Genomic DNA, 20,123 nt, shown 5'->3' on the forward strand with positions numbered 1-20,123 from the left:
TGGGAGAAGGGAGTAACATGTATGTAAACCTACATGTGACAGACTGATTGGAATGGTAAATGTTCACTTGAAGCTTAATAAAAATTAATTAAAAAAAAATCTTATTAAGGATGAAAGAGCAGAAACACGATGTTAAAAATCAAGAACAAGAAGATGGGAAGAGAATGGATAGAAAATAAAAGGATGTTTATTTTTAATTTAATATTGAGAAAAATATTTGTAACAAATATGATAAAAGGTTGTTAGCCTTTAAATTTATTAAAATAGTTCTTCCATGTCACTATGAAAAGAACAACAGCCCAATATAAAAATGGGCAAAAATGACCAAAAAAAGAAGAAAAAATTCACAGGACTAAAAAAACATTTGACTAAATGTTCAACTTCATTAGTAATCAAAGAAATGCAAGATAAAACCACAAAATAACTTTTTTTTTTTTTTTTTTGCTCAGGAAATAGGTAAAGATTTAAAAGAAATATAGTGTAACAATAAGGGTTCTGGGGAAACGGATACAGTCATACATTGCTGGTAGGAGTGCAATTTGGGGGGCAATTTTATCCTGTTTATTAAAAGTCCTAAAATTGTTCCAATTTCAGGAAGATGGAGTACCTTGTATTGGACTAATCCTACTGCAGATAACAAAAACTCTAGACAAAACATAAAAACAACTATTTGAAGGGCCTGGAGATTGACCAAGAGGAGGTAGAAATCGGAGAGGATTCAACCTTTGAAAGAAAGGAACAGTACTGGATGAGACTGACATTTATACAGCTTTTCCCCTGAGGGCACTCCCCAGGCTACCCACTACAGGGTAGCTAGAACTCAATGAACAGGCTCAGTCTTATTGAGTTGTCAGAGGACAGAGTTTGAGGCTGCCAGAGCAATTGGCAACAAAGGGAGAAAATCCTAGAAAGGAGAGCCACAGTGGGGAGCCCAAAATCTGCATATAAACTTCCTTCAGATTCTTGGCTGACCTCTAGGCTATGCACCCACAGGGGAGGCTTCAAGAAACCTGCCAGAAAGGAAAAAACTGAACAGAGATTTCAGCTGCTGCCCACCAAAAGAGAATTTGGAGCTTGAATTCTGCCAACTTAGAGAGGCTTGGTAAACACACTGGACTTACTAATGAAATCCCAAAAGGGTTATGACTTAAGAGTAAACACAATGTCCCGGGACTAACTCTTTGCCCAAAGACAAAAGGCAAAATTAAAACAAACCTGCCCTAACAAAGTGTGAAACTAAGCCTGCTTATCAAAATATGCTGTTAAGAAAATGAAAATGTAAGCCATAGACTGGGAGAAAATATTTGCAATACATATATCTGACAAAAGAGTAAATAAAGAATTCCTATAAATGAATACCAAAAGACAAACAATCCAAATTTTTTAAAAGGGCAGAAGACTTAGCTGACAATTCACAAAAGTTATACAAATGGCCAATAAGCACATGAAAAGATGATCAACGTCATTAATAATCAAAGAAAATCCAAATTAAAACCACAATGAGATAAAATCTTGTACCTACTACAACTGGCTAAAATAAAAAGGCCAAAATAAAATGTTAGTAAGGATGTGGAACAACTGGAACACTTAAGAATGCTAGAAGAAGTATAAAATGGTACAACCACTTTGGCAAATTTGGGAATGAACACTATGTCCCAGGGCTAAGTATTTGCCTTCAGCGGGGATTGCGCCTCAACATGAAGAAAATGAAAATCCTCACAACTGCACCAATAAACATCATGATAAATGGAGAAAAAATTGAAATTCTCAACTATTTCATTCTACTTCAACACGCAACCAATGCATCAGGCAAATCTGCTGCAAAAAACCTCCTTCAAGTTTTAAGAAGCAAAGATGTCACTTTCAGAACTAAGGTGTGTCTGACCCAAGCCATGATCTTTTCAATCCCTCATATGTAAGTGAAAGCTGGACACTGAAAAAGGAAGACAGAAGAATTGAGGTGTTCAAATTGTGGGGCTGGTGAAAAATATTGAATATACCATTGACTGCCAAAAGAACACAAAAGTCAGTCTTAGAAGAAATACAACCAGAATGCTCCCTAGAAGTGAGAATGGCAAGATTTCAGTTCACTTACTTTGGACACGTCATCAGGAAAGACAAATCACTAGAAAGGGCATCATGCTTAGTAAAGTAGAAGGACAGCGAAAACAAGGGAAATCTTCAATAAGGTAGATTAACATGACAGCCACAACAATGGACTCAAACATACCAACAATCATGAAGATGGCACAAGATCAGGCAACATTTTGTTCTGTTATACACGGGGTCACCATGAGCTGGAGTCGACTTGATGGCAACTAACAACAAATTCTAGTGTTATGTCTTTCATGCTTTATAATGACAAATGCATAAAAAATAAGTATAAATTTATGTTATAGGGCACATGATGTATAAAGATATAATGAGTGATAACAATGACATAAACAGAGGATGGAGAGAAGCAGTATGAGAATAGAGTTTTTGTATATTACTGAAGTTAAGTTGGTATCAATTAAGACCAGTTATAAATGGGAGGTCCCTGGGTGGTACAGTTTGCATTCACCTACTAACCTAAAGATTGGTGGTTTGAACATACTCAGTGGCACCGCAGAAGAAAGGCCTGAAGATCTGCTTCCATAAAGATTACAGCCAAGAAACCCTATGGAGCAATTCTATCCTGTAACACATGGGGTCTCCATGAGTTGGAATTAACTCAAAGGCAATGGGTTTGTTTTTTTATTTTTTTGCTATAAATGTAAGATATTAAAAGTAATTCTCATGGTAAACATGAGAAAATATCTAAAAGGAATGGAGAAGGAAACAAAAATGGCTCATTACAAAAAATCAACAAAACACAAATGTTGTCAGTATTGGAGGAAATGAGGAGCAAAAAACGTATATGACACACAAAAGACAAGTAACAAAATGACAGAAATCCTTTCTTACTGTGAATATCAATAAACTAAGTGCTCCAGTGTAAAGGCAAAGAGTGGCATAATGCTATCTATAAGAAACACATCATAGGCCCAAAGACAAATAGGTTGGAAGTGTAAGGATGGAAAAAAATATTCCACGCAAATTGTAAACAAGAGAGCTAAGGTGGCAATATTGATATCACACTAAATAGACTTTATGTCAAATTCTGTTATAAGAGATATTATATAATAATAAAAGGGTCAATTCATCAAGACATAACAATTATAAATATATATGCACCTAATATCCGAGCCCTGAAATACGAAGCAAACACTGACGGACAGAGGTGAAAGAAGAAATAGCTGTCAATTCTGCAATACTAGTTGGAGACTTCCATATACTACTTTCAATAACGGACAGAACATCTCCAAAGAAGATCAATACGAAACAGGATCCGAACAACAACTAGACCTAACAGACATATATAGAATACGCCACTCAACAACAGCATGATATACATTCTTCTCTAGTGTACAACGATCATTCTATAGGAATGACCATATGTTAGGTCACAAAGCAAGTCTCAATAAATTTAAAAAGACTGGAATTATACAAAATATCTTCTCCAACTATGATGGAGTAAAATTAGAAATTAATAACACAAGAGAAACTGGAAAATACACAACTGTGTGGAAATTAAACAACACATTATTAAACAACCAATGGGTCAAGGAAGAAATCAAGAGAGAAATCAGAAAATACATATAGGGAAATGAAAATGAAAGCACAACGTATGGGACTCAGTGAAATTTATCATGGTAAATGCCTACATTAAAAAAGAAGAAAGGTGTCAAGTTAATAACCTAACTTTACAACTTGAGGAACTAGAAAAAGAACCAACCAAGCCCAAAACTACCAGATGAAGAAAATAACAAAGACCAGAACAAGGATGAATGAAATAGAGAACAGAAAAATAACAGAGAGAATCAATGAAACCTGAAGTTGGTTTTTTTGAAAAGATCAATAAAATAGACAAACCTTTAGCTATACTGACAAAGAAAAAGAAAGAGAAGATGTAAATATCTAAAATCAGGAGCAAAAGTGAAGACATTACAACAAACTCTAAAGAAATAAAAGAGATCATAAAAGAATGCTATGGACAACTGTACACCAACAAATTAGATAATTAAGATGAAACGGGAGGCAGACCAAGATGGTAGAGTAGTCAGATGCTTCCTGTAGTGTCTCTTACAACAAAGACCTGAAAAAACAAGTGAATTGATTATATATGACAATCTAGGGGCTCTGAACATCAATGGCAAAGTTGAGGAATTGGACTGAGAGGCAGAGGGAGAGAAAGACAGTTCAGAAGTGGTGAGGAGTTGCCAGACCTAACCCAGCAGGAACTGGCACCCGGAAGGCCAGATCATCTGACGCCAGCAGAGAGGCAAGCAGTGGCGCTCCGGACATGTTTTCCATATTGGGAGACACCAAGCAGCGGAAAGTCTACTCAAGCCTCTAGAACCAGTGAAAAGAGATACTCAATTGGCAAAAGATAAATACATGCGTCTAACCTACCGCACGGATTAACAAACATCCCTTTAGGAAAAAATTCTCTCGTATTTATCTGCTCCTTCCCTGCTCTGCACCAGTCCATGCTGGTTTCAGCAATTGCTGTGTCCCCTGGGCTGGAAGTAGGACCCATCAAGTGTCCTGAGCCATTCTCCTGGCCTTGGAGAGGGAACAAATTAACAAACGGGAAAAAATAATCTGCCAGCTACCGTAAGCCAGGAACTCAGGACAGGCACAGCTCCTTTGCCTACGCACAGGCATAAGGGGTCCACTGACTTTGAATGCTTTCGCCTGTGCACAGACCTGTGTGGGCCCATTTCAACAGCATAGACCCTCATTAGCACAGTACAACAGAGTATATACCTGAAGCCTAATTTCACTGTACCAGCTATATGGTGTAATGGCAGGTTTGTAATATTTCACACCACTCTATCTATCAAGCAGGGTCCTCACCTACCCACATCAGGGGTCTGAGGACTGGTGGCTCCACCCATGCCACCAAGCCACCCTTAATAAGGGTGCAAGAATAAGTAGTACCTCCTTACAGCCAACAGCATTGGATGCCCATTCTGGATGCTAAACCCACCCTCCTATGAGCTCTAGGGAACAGGGGTATGCTTTCCTCCCAGACACTCAGGGGCAGCTGTCAGCCCCCTGCCTTGTTTAACATGTGACCTCTACTACAGCCAGATACCTGTGCCTACACCAAATCACCCCTGCCTGTCTAGGACTGTAGGTGAGAGTCTGCATCACACACTTGGTAACCAACTACCTGGACACCTAAGCTGAATCCACACAAGAAAAGTAAATGGACTCCTGGGCTCACATACCAAATAACAGATCTAACCACCTGGTGACAGGATGTTAAAGCTTCAAAGGTACCAATAATAAAACCAGCTCACATGAGCAGCCTACTTGGGCATATCAAAACAAAACAAGAAGCTAGGATACAGTAAGCAAACATAAAATAAATATTTTATTGACTGCTCGGAGACAACAGTCAATATCGAATCACATAAAGCGGCAGACCATGATGACTTTAGCAAGCTCCCAAAACAAAGAATCAAGAAATCTTCCAGCGGAAGATAACTTCCTGGAATTACTGGACACAAATACAAAAGATTAATATACAGAACTCTTCAAGAGATCAGGAAGGAGATCAGGCAAAACACAGAAAAAGCCAAGGAACATATACATAAAGCAATAGAGGAACTTAAGAAGATTATTGAAGAGCATAATAACAAATTTAAAAGGCTGCAAGAATCCATAGAGAGACACCAAACAGAAATCAGAATATTAACAATAAAATTTCAGAATTAGACAACTCAATAGAAAGTCATAGGAGCAGAATTGAAGCAATCAAAGTCAGAATTAGTGAAATTAAAGATAAAGCACTTGACATCAACTTATTTGAGGAAAAATCAGATAAAAGAATTAAAAAAAAAATGAAGAAACCCTAAGAACTATGTGGAACTCTATCAAAAGAAGTAACCTATGAGTGATTGGAGTACCAGAACAAGTGGAGATAAGAGAAAATACATAGAGAATTGTTGAAGATATGTTGGCAGAAAATTCTCTGATACCGTGAAAGGTGAGAAAATATTTATCCAAGATGCATCGAACCCCACACAAGGCAGATCCCAAAAGAAAGTTACCAAGACATTATAATCAAACTTGCCAAAACCAAAGATAAAGAGAGAATTTTAAGAGCGGCTAAGGATAAACGAAGTCATCTACAAAGGAAAGTCAATAAGACTAAGCTCGGACTACTCAGCAGAAACCACGTAGGCAAGAAGGCAATGGGATGACACATATAGAGCCTTGAAGGAAAAAAATTGCCAGTCAAGATTTATATATCTAGCAAAACTGTCTCTCAAATGTAACGGCAAAATTACACAATTTCCAGATAAACAGGAGTTAAAGGAATTTGTAAAAACCAAACCAAAATTACAAGAAATACTAAAGGGAGTCCTCCGGTTAGAAAATCAGTAACTTCAGGTAACAACCCAAGACTATAACACAGGACAGAGCAACCAGATATCAACCCAGATAGGGAAGTCACAAAAATAAATCAAAGCTAAAACATTGAAAATAGGGAAACAGAAACATCAATATATATATAAGATGACAACATTAAAACAAAAAAGGGAGATTAAAAAATGTAGTCATAGATCTTTCATATGGAGAGGAAGTCAAGATGATATAAAGAAATAAAAGATTGGTTTAAACTTAGAAAACTAGGGGTAGATATTAAGGTAACCCCAAAGGAAACTAACAGTCCTACACATCAAAATAAAAAACAAGAAAAACATAGACTCAAAATACAAAATCTACAATGAAAAAGATGAAAACAAAATACATAAAGAAAAACAGAAAATTAAGTGGAACAAAGAAACTATCAACAACACACACAAAAAAGACATCAAATGAGAGCACTAAACTCATAAAAAAAAAAAAAAAACTCATACCTATCGATAATTATGCCGAATGTGAATGGACTAAATGCACCAATAAAAAAACAGAGAGTGGCAGAATGGATTAAAAAAAAAAGATCCATCTACATGCTGCTTACAAGAGACACACCTCAGACTTAAAGGCACAAACAAACTGAAACTCAAAGGATGGAAAAAAATACACTAAGCAAACAATAATCAAAAAAGAGCAGGATCATCCAAAGACTTCACCAAAAAAGTAAAAAGACAACCTACAGACTGGGAAACAATTTTTGGCTACAACGATTCTGATCAGGGTCTAATCTCTAAAATCTACAAGAGACTGCAAAACCTCAACAACAAAAAGACAAATAACCCAATTAAAAAATGGGCAAAGGATATGAACAAGCACTTCACCAAGGAAGACATTTAGCCAGTGAACAGATATATGAGGAAACGCTCACAATCATTAGCCATTAGAGAAATGCAAATCAAAACTACAACGAGATACCTACCATCTCACCCCAACAAGGCTAGCACTCATCCAAAAAACACAAAATAATAAATGTTGGAGAGGTTGTGGAGAGACTGGAACACTTACACACTCCTGGTGGGAATATAAAATGGTACGACCACTTTGGAAATTGATTCGGTGCTTCCTTAAAAACCTAGAAATAGAAGTACCATACAATCCAGCAATCTCACTACTTGGAATATAACCTAGAGAAATAAGAGCCATCACACAAATAGATGTATACACACCCATGTTCATTGCAGCACTGTTAACAATAGCGAAAAGATGGAAACAAAGCTGGTAACCATCAACAGATGAATGGATAAACAAATTATGGTATGTTCACACAATGGACTACTAAGCAATGATAAAGAACAATGATGAATGTGTGTAACATCTCATAACACGGAGGAATCTGGAAGGCATTATGTTGAGTGAAATTAGTCAGTTGCAAAAGGACAAACATTGTATAAGACCACTATTATAAGAACTCAAGAAAAGGTTTAAACAGAAGAAAACACTCTTTGATGGTTACGAGGGTGGGAAGGGAGAGAGAAGGGAATCCACTAACTAGACAGTAGTAGACAAGAATTATCTTAGGTGAAGGGAAGGACAACACACAATACAGGGAAAGTCAGTACAGCTGGACTAAACCAAAAGTTAACAAGTTTCCTGAATACAACCAAACACTTTAAGGGACAGAGTAGCAGGGGCAGGGGTCTGGGGACCATGGTTTCAGGAGACATCTATATCAGTTGGCATAACAAAGTTTATTAAGAAAATGTTCTGCATCCCACTTTGGTGAGTGGTGTCTGGGATCTTAAAAGCTAGCATGTGGCTATCTAAGATGCACTGATTGGTCTTGACCCATCTGGAGCAAAGGAGAACGAAGAACACCAAAGGCACAAGGAAAATATGAGCCCAAGAGACAAAAGGGCCAGATAAACCAGAGACTCCACCAGTCTGAGACCAGAAGAACTAGATGGTACCCGGCACCACCAACGACTGCCCTGACAGAGAAAACAACAGAGATACCCTGATGGAGCAGGAGAAAAGTGGGATGCAGACTTCAGACTCTAGTAAAAAGACCAGACTTAATGGTCTGACTGTAACTGGAGGGACCCCAGAGGTCATGGTCCCCAGACTCTCTGTTAGCCTAGAACTGAAGCCATTCCCAAAGCCAACTCATCAAAGATTAGACTGAACTATAAGATATAAAATGATAATGGCGAGGAATGTGCTTCTTAGCTCAAGTAGACGCATGAGACTATGTACACAGCTCCTGTCTGAAGGCAAGAAAAGAAAGTAGAGGGGAACAGGAGCTGGTTGAATAAACACAGGAGACACAGGGTGGAGAGAGGGAGTGTGCTGTCACATTGTAGGGAAAGCAACTGGAGTTACATAACGATGTGTGTATAGGTTTTTGTATGAGAAACTGACTTGAATTGTAAACTTCACTTAAAAAACAATTCAAAAAAAAAGAGAATGAGTGGCAATATTAATTCCTGACAAAATAGACTTTGAGGTAAAATCCTCCACAAAGGATAAGGAAAGACACTATATAATGACTAAAGGGTCAATACACCAGGAGGACATAACCATAATAAATATTTATGCACCCAATGACAGGGCTCCAAAATACATAAAATGAATTCTAACAGCATTGAAAGGAGAGACACACAGCTCCACAATAACAGAAGAAGACTATGCACACCCATGTTTATTGCAGCTCTGTTTATAATAGCAAAAAGCTGGAAGCAACCAAGGTGTCCATCAATGGATGAATGGTTAAATAAATTGTGGTATATTCACACAATGGAATACTACGCATCGATAAAGAACAGTGGCAAATCGGTGAAACATTTCATAACATGGAGGAACGTGGAAGGCATTATGCTGAGTGAAATTAGTCAGAGGCAAAAGGACAAATATTGTATAAGACCACTATTATAAGATCTTGAGAAATAGTATAAACTGAGAAGAACACATACTTTCGTGGTTACAAGGGGGGAGGGAGGGAGGGTGGGAGAGGATTATTTACTGATTAGTTAGTAGATAAGAACTACTTTAGGTGAAGGGAAGGACAATACTCAGTACACAGAAGGTCAGCTCAACTGGACTGGACCAAAAGCAAAGAAGTTTCCGGGATAAACTGAATGCTTCAAAGGTCAGCGGAGCAAGGGCGGGGGTTTGGGGACTATGGCTTAAGGGGACTTCTAAGTCAATTGGCAAAATAATTCTATTATGAAAACATTCTGCATCCCACTTTGAAGTGTGGCATCTGGGGTCTTAAATGCTAACAAGCAGCCATCTAAGATGCATCAATTGGTCTCAACCCACCTGGATCAAAGGAGAATGAAGAACACCAAGGTCACACGATAACTATGAGCCCAAGAAACAGAAAGAGCCACATGAACCTGAGACTTACATCATCCTGAGACCAGAAGAACTAGATGGTGCCTGGCCACAACCAATGACTGCCCTGACTGGGAGCACAACAGAGAACCCCTGAGGGAGCAGGAGATCAGTGGGATGCAGACCCCAAATTCTCATAAAAAGACCAGACTTAATGGTCTAACTGAGACTAGAAGAATCCCAGCAGTCATGGTCCCCAAACCTTCTGTTGGCCCAGGACAGGAACCACTCCCGAAGACAACTCATCAGACATGGAAGGGACTGGATAATGGGTAGGAGAGAGAGATGATGATAAAGAGTGAGCTACTTGTATCAGGTGGACACTTGAGACTGTGTTGGCATCTCCTGTCTGGAGGGGAGATAGGAGGGTAGAGAGGGTTAGAAACTGGCAAAATTGTCACGAAAGGAGAGACTGAAAGGGCTGACTCATTAGGGGGAGAATTTTAAGTGGGAGTATGGAGTAAGGTGTATATAAGCCTATATGTGACAGACTGACTTGATTTGTAAACGTTCACTTAAAGTTCAATAAAAATTATTATAAAAAAAATAGTAGGAGACTTAGGCACACCACTTTTGCTGAAGGACAGAACATGTAGAAAGAAAAGAACATCAATAAAGACATGGAAGATCTAAATGCCCCAATTGACTAAATTGACCTCATAGACATACAGAACACTCAACCCAACAGCAGCCAAGTATACTTTCTTTTCCATTGCACATGGAACATTCTCCAGAATAGACCACATATTAGGCCATAAAGGAAGCCTTAATAGAATCCAAAGCATTGAAATACTACAAAGCAACTTTTCTGACCATGAAGCCATAAAAGTAGAAAAAGCAAGGAAAAAAAATCAAACACATGGAAACTGAACAACACCTCGCTCAAAAACTACTGGGGTATAGAAGAAACTAAGGACGGAATAAAGAAATTCACAGAATCAAATGAGAATGAAAACACATCCTTCCAGAAACTTTGGGACAAAGCAAAAGCAGTGCTTAGAGGTCAATTTATAGCAATAAATGCACATATTCAAAAAGAAGAAGGGGCCAAAATCAAAACATTAACCCTATAACTTGCACAAATAGAAAGAGAGCAGGAAAAGAAGCCCTCAGGCACCAGAAGAAAGGAAATGATAAAAAAAAAATTAGAGCAGAATTAAATGAAATAGAGAATAGAAAAGCAATTGAAAGAGTTACCAAGACCAGAATCTGGTTCTTTGAAAAGATCAACAAAATCAATAAACTACTGGCCAAACTGACAAAAGAAAAACAGGAGGGAAGCAAATAACCCGACAAAGAAATGATATGGGTGATAGCACAGCAGACCCAACAGAAATTAAAAGAATCTTAACAGAATACTATGAAAAATTGCATTCCAACAAATTTGAAAACTTAGAGAAAATGGACAAATTTCTGGAAACACACTACCTACCTAAACTAACACAAACAGAGGTAGAACTAAATAAACCTATTTAAAAAAAGAAGAGATTGAAAAAGTAATTTAAAAACTCTCAACAACAACAACAACAAAAGCCCTGGCACAGATGGCTTCACTAGAGAATTCTATGAAACCTTCAGAGAAGAGTTAACACCACTACTACTAAAGGTATTTCAAAGCATAGAAAAGGATGGAATACTCCCAAACTCATTCTATGAAGCCAGCATATCCCTGATAGCAAAACCAGGTAAAGATACCACAAAAAAGGAAAATTACAGACCAATATCCTTCATGAACATCTATGTTAAAATCCTGAACAAAATACTAACCAATAGAATTCAACAATATATCAAAAAAATAATTCACCATGACCAAGTGGGATTCATACCAGGTATGCAAGAATGGTTCGACATTAGTAAAACAATCACTGTAATCCATCATATAAATAAAACAAAACACAAGAATCACATGATCTTATCAATTGATGCAGAAAAGACATTTGACAAAGTCCAACACCCATTCGTGATAAAAACTCTCAGCAAAACAAGAATAGCTGGGAAATTCCTCAACATAATAAAGGGCATTTATACAAAGCCTACAGCCAACATCATCCTAAATGGAGAGACTCTGAAAGCATTCCCCTTGAGAATGGGAACCAGACAAGGATGGCCTTTATCACCACTCTTATTCAACATTGTGCTGGAGGTCCTAGCCAGAGCAATTAGGCTAGAAAAAGAAATAAAGGGCATCCAAATTGGTAAGGAAGAAGTAAAAATAACTCTGTTTGCAGATAATATGATCTTATACACAGAAAACCCCAAAGAATCCACGAAAAACTACTGGAACTAATAGAAGCCTTCAGTAAGGTAACAGGATACAAGATAAACATAGAAACTTCAGTTGGATTCCTCTACAGCAACAAAGAGAACTTTGAAGAGGAAATCACCAAAGGAATACCATTTATAATAGCTCCCAAGAAGATAAAATACTTAGGAATAAACCTAACCAGAGATGTAAAAGACCAATACAAAGAAACTACAAGACACTACTGCAAGAAACCAAAAGAGACCTAAATAAGTGGAAAAGCATACCTTGCTCATGGGTAGGAAGACTCAGCATTGTGAAAATGTCTATTCTACCTAAAGCAATCTACAGATACACGCAATCCTGAACCAAATTTCAATGGCATTTTTTAATGAGATGGAGAAACATATTAAGACAGATAGGGTTAACTGTGCTGGCAGAACAAAAGAGCTGTTAAAAGCTTACCATCTAGAAGTTGGGTAAACAGGAACCACACCCTGTCAACATGAGATAACGTTGAAACAGCCTTTGAATTACTATCTTCTTCTTAGTGTTTTTCTAGGTCCTTTCCCCTTTACAGGCTCCCACATTTACAGAAGAACAAACCATGACCACAGTTTAACCTTCCTTAGCCCTCCAAAGATGGCAATATAGTGCCAAGGATCAGTGCGCTTGCGGTATATCCCATAATAAGTTATGCCAAGGGCTGCTGAGAGGACTCCATCTTGAATAACAGCAAGTTCCACCTTGGATTCCAGATGTGCAAACAACCTAATCAACATGCACCACCATTTTGAGTAGTACCTGCCCCTTGAAACAAAAAAAAAAAAGAAGCCCACTAATATTCATTACTCTATCGTCTCCACCAAACCCATATAAGCCCTAGCCTTGCTTCCCTTTTTGAATCAGCCTTTTGGAGAGGCTTAGTCCCCTGCTGACTCGTTTTGCTTTACTCAAGCAAAATAAAGCTTGCTGAAGATAGTTTGTCTTTCACGTGTATTCTTACTTGGGAAAAGACAAGGACACTTTGTGTTGGATCGGCAATTGGTAACAAAATCACCAACTCCATATGGAAAGGGAAGAGTAAAGCATTACTGAAAAAGAACAAAGTGGGAGGCCTCACACTACCTGATTTTAGAACGTATTATACTGCCACAGTAGTCAAGCACTGGGTTTTTTTGACTGGGTTAGTAGTCAAAACTGCCAGGTACTAGTACAACAGATACATACAGCAATGGAACAGAATTGAGAATCCAGATGCAAATTCATCCACCTATGAGCAGCTGACATTTGACAAAGGCCCAAAGTCTGTTAATTGTGGAAAAGACAGTCTCTTTAACAAATGGTGCTGGCATAACTGGATATCTGTCTGCAAAAAAATGAAGCAAGGCCCATTCCTCATACCGTGTACAAAAACTAACTCAAAATGGATTAAAGACCTAAATATAAATCTAAAACGATAAAGATCATGGAAGAAAAAAATAGGAACAACGTTAGGAGCCCTAATATATGGTATAGACAGAATACAAAACACTATCAATGCAGAAACATAAGAAGAGAAACTAGATAACTGGGAGCTCCTAAAAATCAAACACTTATGCTCATCCAAAGACTTCACCAAAAGAGTAAAGAGACAACCTACGGACTGGGAAACAATTTTTGGCTATGACAGATCCAATCAGGGTCTAATCTCTAAAATCTACAAGAGACTATAAAACCTCAACAACAAAAAGACAAATAACCCAATTAAAAAATGGGCAAAGGATATGAACAGGCACTTCACCAAAGAAGACATTTAGGCGGCTGATAGATACTTGAGGAAAAGTTCATCATCATTAGCCAGAAGAGAAATGCAAATCAAAACTACAATAAGATACCATCTCACCCCAACAAGGCTAGCGCTAATCCAAAAACACAAAATACTAAATGTTGGAGAGGTTGTGGAAAGACTGGAACACTTATACACTGCTGGTGGGAATGTAAAATGGTACAACCACTCTGGAAATCGATTTGACGCTTCCTTAAAAAGTTAGAAAGAGAAGTACCATATGATCCAGCAATCTCAATACTTGGAATATAACCTAGAGAAATAAGAGCCATCACACTAATAGATATAGTCACACCCATGTTCATTGTAGCACTGTTCACAATTGCAAAAACATGGAAACAACCTAGATGCCCCTCAACAGATAAATGGATAAACAAATTATGGTATATTCACACAATGGAATACTACGCAATGACGAAGAACAGGGATGAATCTTCAAAACATCTCATAACATGGAGGAATCTGCAAGGCATCATGCTGAGTGAAATTAGTCAGTCGCAAAAGGACAAATATTATATAAGACCACTATTATAAGAACTCAAGAAAAGGTTTAAACACAGAAGAAAACATTCTTTGATGATTACGAAGGTGGGGAGGGAGAGAGAGGGGTATTCACTAATTAGGTAGTAGACAAGAATCATTTTAGGTGAAGGGAAGGACAACACACAATACATGGGAAGTCAGCATAACTGGACTAAACCAACAGCTAAGAAGTTTCCTGAATACAACCAAACACTTTGAGGGACAGAGTGGCAGGGGTGGGGGTCTGGGGACCATGGCTTCAGGGGACATCTAGGTCAACTGGCATGTCGTTGTTGTTAGGTGCTGTTGAGTCGGTTCCGACTCATAGTGACCCCATGCACAACAGAATGAAACACTGCCCCATCCTGAGCCATCCTTACAATCCTTGTTATGCTTGAGCCCATTGTTGCAGCCACTGTGTCAGTCTACCTCACTGAGGGTCTTCCTCTTTTCCGCTGATCCTGTACTCTGCCAAGCATGATGTCCTTCACCAGGGACTGATCCCTCTTGACAACATGTCCAAAGTATGTAAGACGCAGTCTCACCATCCTTGCCTCCAAGGAGCACCCTGGCTGTACTTCCTCCAAGACAGATCTGTTCATTCTTTTGGCAGTCCACGGTATATTCAATATTCTTCACCAACACTACAAAGGTGTCAATTCTTCTTTGGTCTTCCTTATTCACTGTCCAGCTTTCACATGCATATGATGCAACTGAAAATACCATGGCTTGGGTCAGGTGCACCTTAGTCTTCAAGGTGACATCTTTGCTCTTCAACACTTTGAAGAGGTCCTTTGCAGCCGATTTACCCAATGCAACGCGTCTTTTGATTTCTTGACTGCTGCTTCCACGGCTGTTGATTGTGGATCCAAGTAAAATGAAACCCTTGACAACTTCAATGTTTTCTCCGTTTATCATGATGTTGCTTATTGGTCCAGTTGTGAGGATTTATGTTTTCTTTATGTTGAGGTGCAGTCCATACTGAAGGCTGTGGTCTCTGATCCTCATTAATAAGTGCTTCAAGTTCTCTTCACTTTCAGCAAGCAAGGTTGTGTCATCTGCATGACGCAGGTTGTTAATGAGTCTTCCTCCAATCCTGATGCCTCATTCTTCTTCATATAGTCCAGCTTCTTGTATTATTTGCTCAGTATACAGATTGAATGGGTATGGTGAAAGAATATAACCCTGATGCACACCTTTCCTGACTTTAAACCAATCAGTATCCCCTTGTTCTGTCTGAACAACTGCCTCTTAATCTATGTAAAGGTTCCTCATGAGCACAATTAAGTGTCCTGGAATTCCCAGGTCAACTGGCATAGCAAAGTTTATTAAGAAAATGTTCTGCAGCCCACTTTGGTGAGTGGCTTCTGGGGTCTTAAAAGGTAGCAAGCGGCCATCTATGAAGCATCAATCAGTCCCAACCCACCTGGAGCAAAGGAGAATGAAGAACAGCAGAGACACAAGGAAAATATGAGTCCAAGAAATAAAAAGGGTCACTTAAACCAGAGACTCTATCAGCCTGAGTTTGGAAGAACTAGATAGTGCCCAGCTACCACCAATCACCACCCTGACAGAGAACACAACAGAGTTCCTGACGGAGCAGGAGAAAAGTGGGATGCAGAACTCAAACTCTAGTAAAAAGATCAGACTTAATGGTCTGACTGCAACTGGAGGGACCCCAGAAGACATGGCCCCTGAATTCTTTGTCAGCCCCAAACTAAAACCATTCCTGAAGCCAACTCATCAGAGAAAGATTAGGCTGGTCTATAAGAGATAAAATGATACTTGTGAAGAATACGATTCTTAGCTCAAGTAGATACATGAGACTAAACAGGCAGCTCCTGTCCGGAGGTGAGATGAGAAGGCAGAGAGGTACAGGAGCTAGCTGAGTGGACACGGGAAATACAGGGTAGAAAGGAGGGGTGTGCTGTCACATTACAGGGAGAACAACTAGGGTCACATAACAAAGTGTGTCTAAATTTTTGTATGAGAAACTAACTTGAACTACAAACTTTCAGTTAAAAAACAATTAAAAAAAAGGTGAAATGGATAAATTCCTAGAAACACATAAACTTCCTACTTTGACTCAAGAAGAAATAGAAGGTGTCAACAAACGCATAAAAGTAAAGAGATTGAATCAGTAATTGAAAACCTTCCAACCCAACAAAGAAAAATCCTGAACCAGATGGCTTTACTAGGGAATTCTATCAAACATATATAGAAAAGTGACTCTAATCCTCCTTAAACTTTTCCAAAAAACAGAAGGGAATACTTCCTAACATCCTATGAGGCTAGCATTATTCTGATACCAAAGCCAGACAAAGACATCACAAAGAAAGAAAATTACAGGCTACTATTTTTTTTTTTTTACCATATGAATATAGATGAAAAAATTCTCAACAAAATACTAGCAAACTGAATCCAAAAGCATATAAAAGGATTATGGATCATGATCAAATAGGATTTATACCAGGCATGCAAGGGTGGTTCAACATCAGAAAATCAATCACTGTAATACACCACATTAACAGAGCAAAAGACCCACATGATCATCTCCGTTGATACAGAGAAGGCATTTGATGAAATCCAATACCTTCTCATGATAAAAACACTCAACAAGCTAGGAATAGAAGGGAAATTCCTTAATCTGATAAAGAGAATTTATGAAAAACCCACAGCTAATATCATACTTAATGGAGAAAGAGTAAGAGATTTCCTCTCAAGATCAGGAATAAGACAAAGATGGCCACTCTCATCACTGCTATTCAATACTGTACTCGAAGACCTAAACAGGCAATTAATAATTGATGTAGCATGTATCAGTACTTCATTTCTTGTTATTGCCAAACAATATACCATCGAATGGATATACCACAATTTTTTAATCCATTCATCAGTTAATGGACATTTGGGTTGCTTTATGTTTCTGGCTATTATGAATAATGCTACTAGGAATATTCATGTACAAGTTTGTGTGTGAACATGAACATACGTTTTCAGGTTTCTTGAGTTTAGAAGAAGAAATGCTGGGTCATATGGTAAGTCTATATTTAAACCTTAGATGAGCTGCCAGACTGCTTTCCAAAGCAGCTGCTTCATTTTACATTCCCACCAGCAGAGCATGAGGGTTCCAATTTCTACATGTCTCCACCAACACTTGTCATTGTCTGTGTTTTCTATTTTAGTCATCCTAGCGGGTATGAAGTGGTATCTCACTGCGGTTTTGATTTGCATTTCCCCAATGACTAATGATGTTGAACACTTTTCTCATGTGCTTATTGGCCATTCGTATATCTTCTTTGTCCCATACACTATTTTTGCAATTTCCTGTCAATCTACCGTAATTTCAAAATAAGAAGTCAAAAAAGTTATTAATAATCTCTTCCTCCAAAATGGTTAAGTGCTCCAGTATATTCAATAAAGATGTCTTCCAAAATTTAAGTAATACGCAATTCCCATATTATCCCCAAATGGAGAAAAAACATGATTATCTAACTCTCTTAAGTAGGTACCGAGGAAACAAGGAAAGCTCAAGATCTGTCACTAATCTCACTGAATTCAGAGTGCAGTGGATGTCAGTTAAAACGTCCAGGCCAAATTTGAAACTGATAAACATTAGGCTTGAGATAAGAACACCAAAAATATAAAGTTTTAAAAGGAGTAAGTGTAAGCTCAGATTTTAAAACATAATACTTTTTTTAAAGCATGACCTATGAGATTGAAGAGGGATTCCAGGAATAGGGTCGAGTTGAAGAAATACCATAACAGTGGATTAAAAAAAACACAATGTATTTAATATTGTTGCAAAAGCAAGATATATTTTAATAATGAATGTAGGTCCACACTTGACACCAAACACCATTCATGCATTTAACAAATATTTATCTGTATTTTTTTATATGTTAGGCACTTCATTAGATGTTAGTGAAAAAGTTGTGAACAAGGCAGACACAGTCCTCACTCTTAAAGTTTTACTCTCAAAGTTTACCATCTGATGAAAGAAGCAAACGATAACATTAAAGTGTGATGAAAATTATGACCTGGGAACACAGGACGCTCTGAGAACATATGGAAGGGGAAAGCATGCATGAGGAACTGATGTTTAAGCTGGGACTTGTAAATTGAGTTGGGAGAAAGTGTTGCACCCAAAAGGAACAGCATTTGTTTAAAAACAAAAGCAAGACAAAAATAAAATCCAGAGGTAAAAAGGAACAAGACCCGAAGACAACTCTTCAGACAAAGATTATACTGGACTATAAGACATAAAATGATACTCCTGAAGAGTGTGCTTCTTAGTTCAGGTAGATACACAAGACTAAATGGGCAGCTCCTGTCCAGAGGCAAGATGAGAAGGCAGAAAGGGATAGCAGCTGGTTGAATGGACACGGGAAATCCGGGGTGGAAAAGAGGAGTGTGCTGTCACATTATAGAGATAGCGACTAGGGTCACATAACAGCGTGTGTATAAATTTTTGTAAGAGAAACTAACTGGAGCTGTAAACTTTCACCTAAAGTACCATTAAAAAAAAAAAAAAAAGGAACAAGACATCTCCTAGAAACTTAAAGTTCAGTGTGGCTGAGGCATAAGAGAGGGAGAGTGACAAAGCGTGAGAGGTTTATTAAGCTGGATACAAAACAACAGAGGGGTGGAAATCACAGCTGACTGAAAAGTACAGCCTAAATGGGGCAGCCACCATCAGTTTGAACTGATTGTTGTCAGATCTTCAGAGCAATCTTGGGTTTTATTTGAAATTTCCCAATTAAAAAGAAATTTACATGCCAAAATGAAAAGCAAGTCTGCAAACCAAGATAGTCTGAGGGCCACCAGTGTGTGATCTGTCAAAGGGAATCCCATAAAATTATGTTGTTAGGTGCTGTGGAATCGATTTTGACTCACAGCAACCCCATGTGACAGAATAGAACTCTCCGATAACGTGTCTTGGACTGTAATCTTTATGGGAGCAGATTGCCAGGTCTTTCTTACATGGAGCCACAAGTGAGTTCGTATTGCCAACCTTTCAGTTAGCAGCTGAATGCTTAACTGATGCACCACCAGGACTCCTATAAAACCATGTTATGAAGTGTAAACTTTATCTGGAAATCAATGGGAAGCCACCAAAGGATTTTAAACACATAATTATTTCTGTAGTTTTTGGAATATCATTTCAGCTAGAGGCAAGAGCTAGCTAAGAGTCTGACTACTAGCTGACAGGCCGGAGGTTCAAACCCACCCAGAGGTGCCTCAAAAGACAGGCCTGGCAATCTGCTTCCGAAAGGTCACAGCCGTGAAAACTACGGAGCACAGTTCCGTTCTATACACATAGAGTTACCAAGTCGGAACAGACCCTACCGCAACTAACAGCAACAAAAGGGACAAGACGGGAGGTGGAAGACCGTTTGAAAGCCACTGTGAGAGTCTAGGTGAAAGGCAGTAGGCACAGTGAGAAATAAACAGATTAGAGAGACATTTAGAAGCAGAACTGACATGGCACTTAATAATGTATTGAACATAGAAAATGAGGGAGAAAGAAGAGTCAAGGGTGATTCTTTGGAGCCTATCTTAAATAACTGCATGAAAGGATCGCTGGGTAAAAAGCAGGTTTGGAAAAGGGAAGCAGTTTGGCAGGCTTTTAAAAATCAAGATACTTATATATTTTGGAGGCATTGGAAACTGATTTGTTCT

The 20,123-nt window shown here is 38.3% G+C and overlaps 1 protein-coding gene across 1 annotated transcript in view; it reads right to left on the bottom strand.

Annotated features, from left to right (window-relative positions):
• The window catches only part of NUP210L (nucleoporin 210 like), a 145,105-nt gene that overhangs the window by 93,956 nt on the left and 31,026 nt on the right, over positions 1–20,123 (bottom strand). The window lies entirely within an intron of this gene.

Source organism: Elephas maximus, chromosome 3 (assembly GCF_024166365.1).
Source record: "Elephas maximus indicus isolate mEleMax1 chromosome 3, mEleMax1 primary haplotype, whole genome shotgun sequence".
Classification (NCBI taxonomy): Eukaryota; Metazoa; Chordata; class Mammalia; order Proboscidea; family Elephantidae; genus Elephas; species Elephas maximus.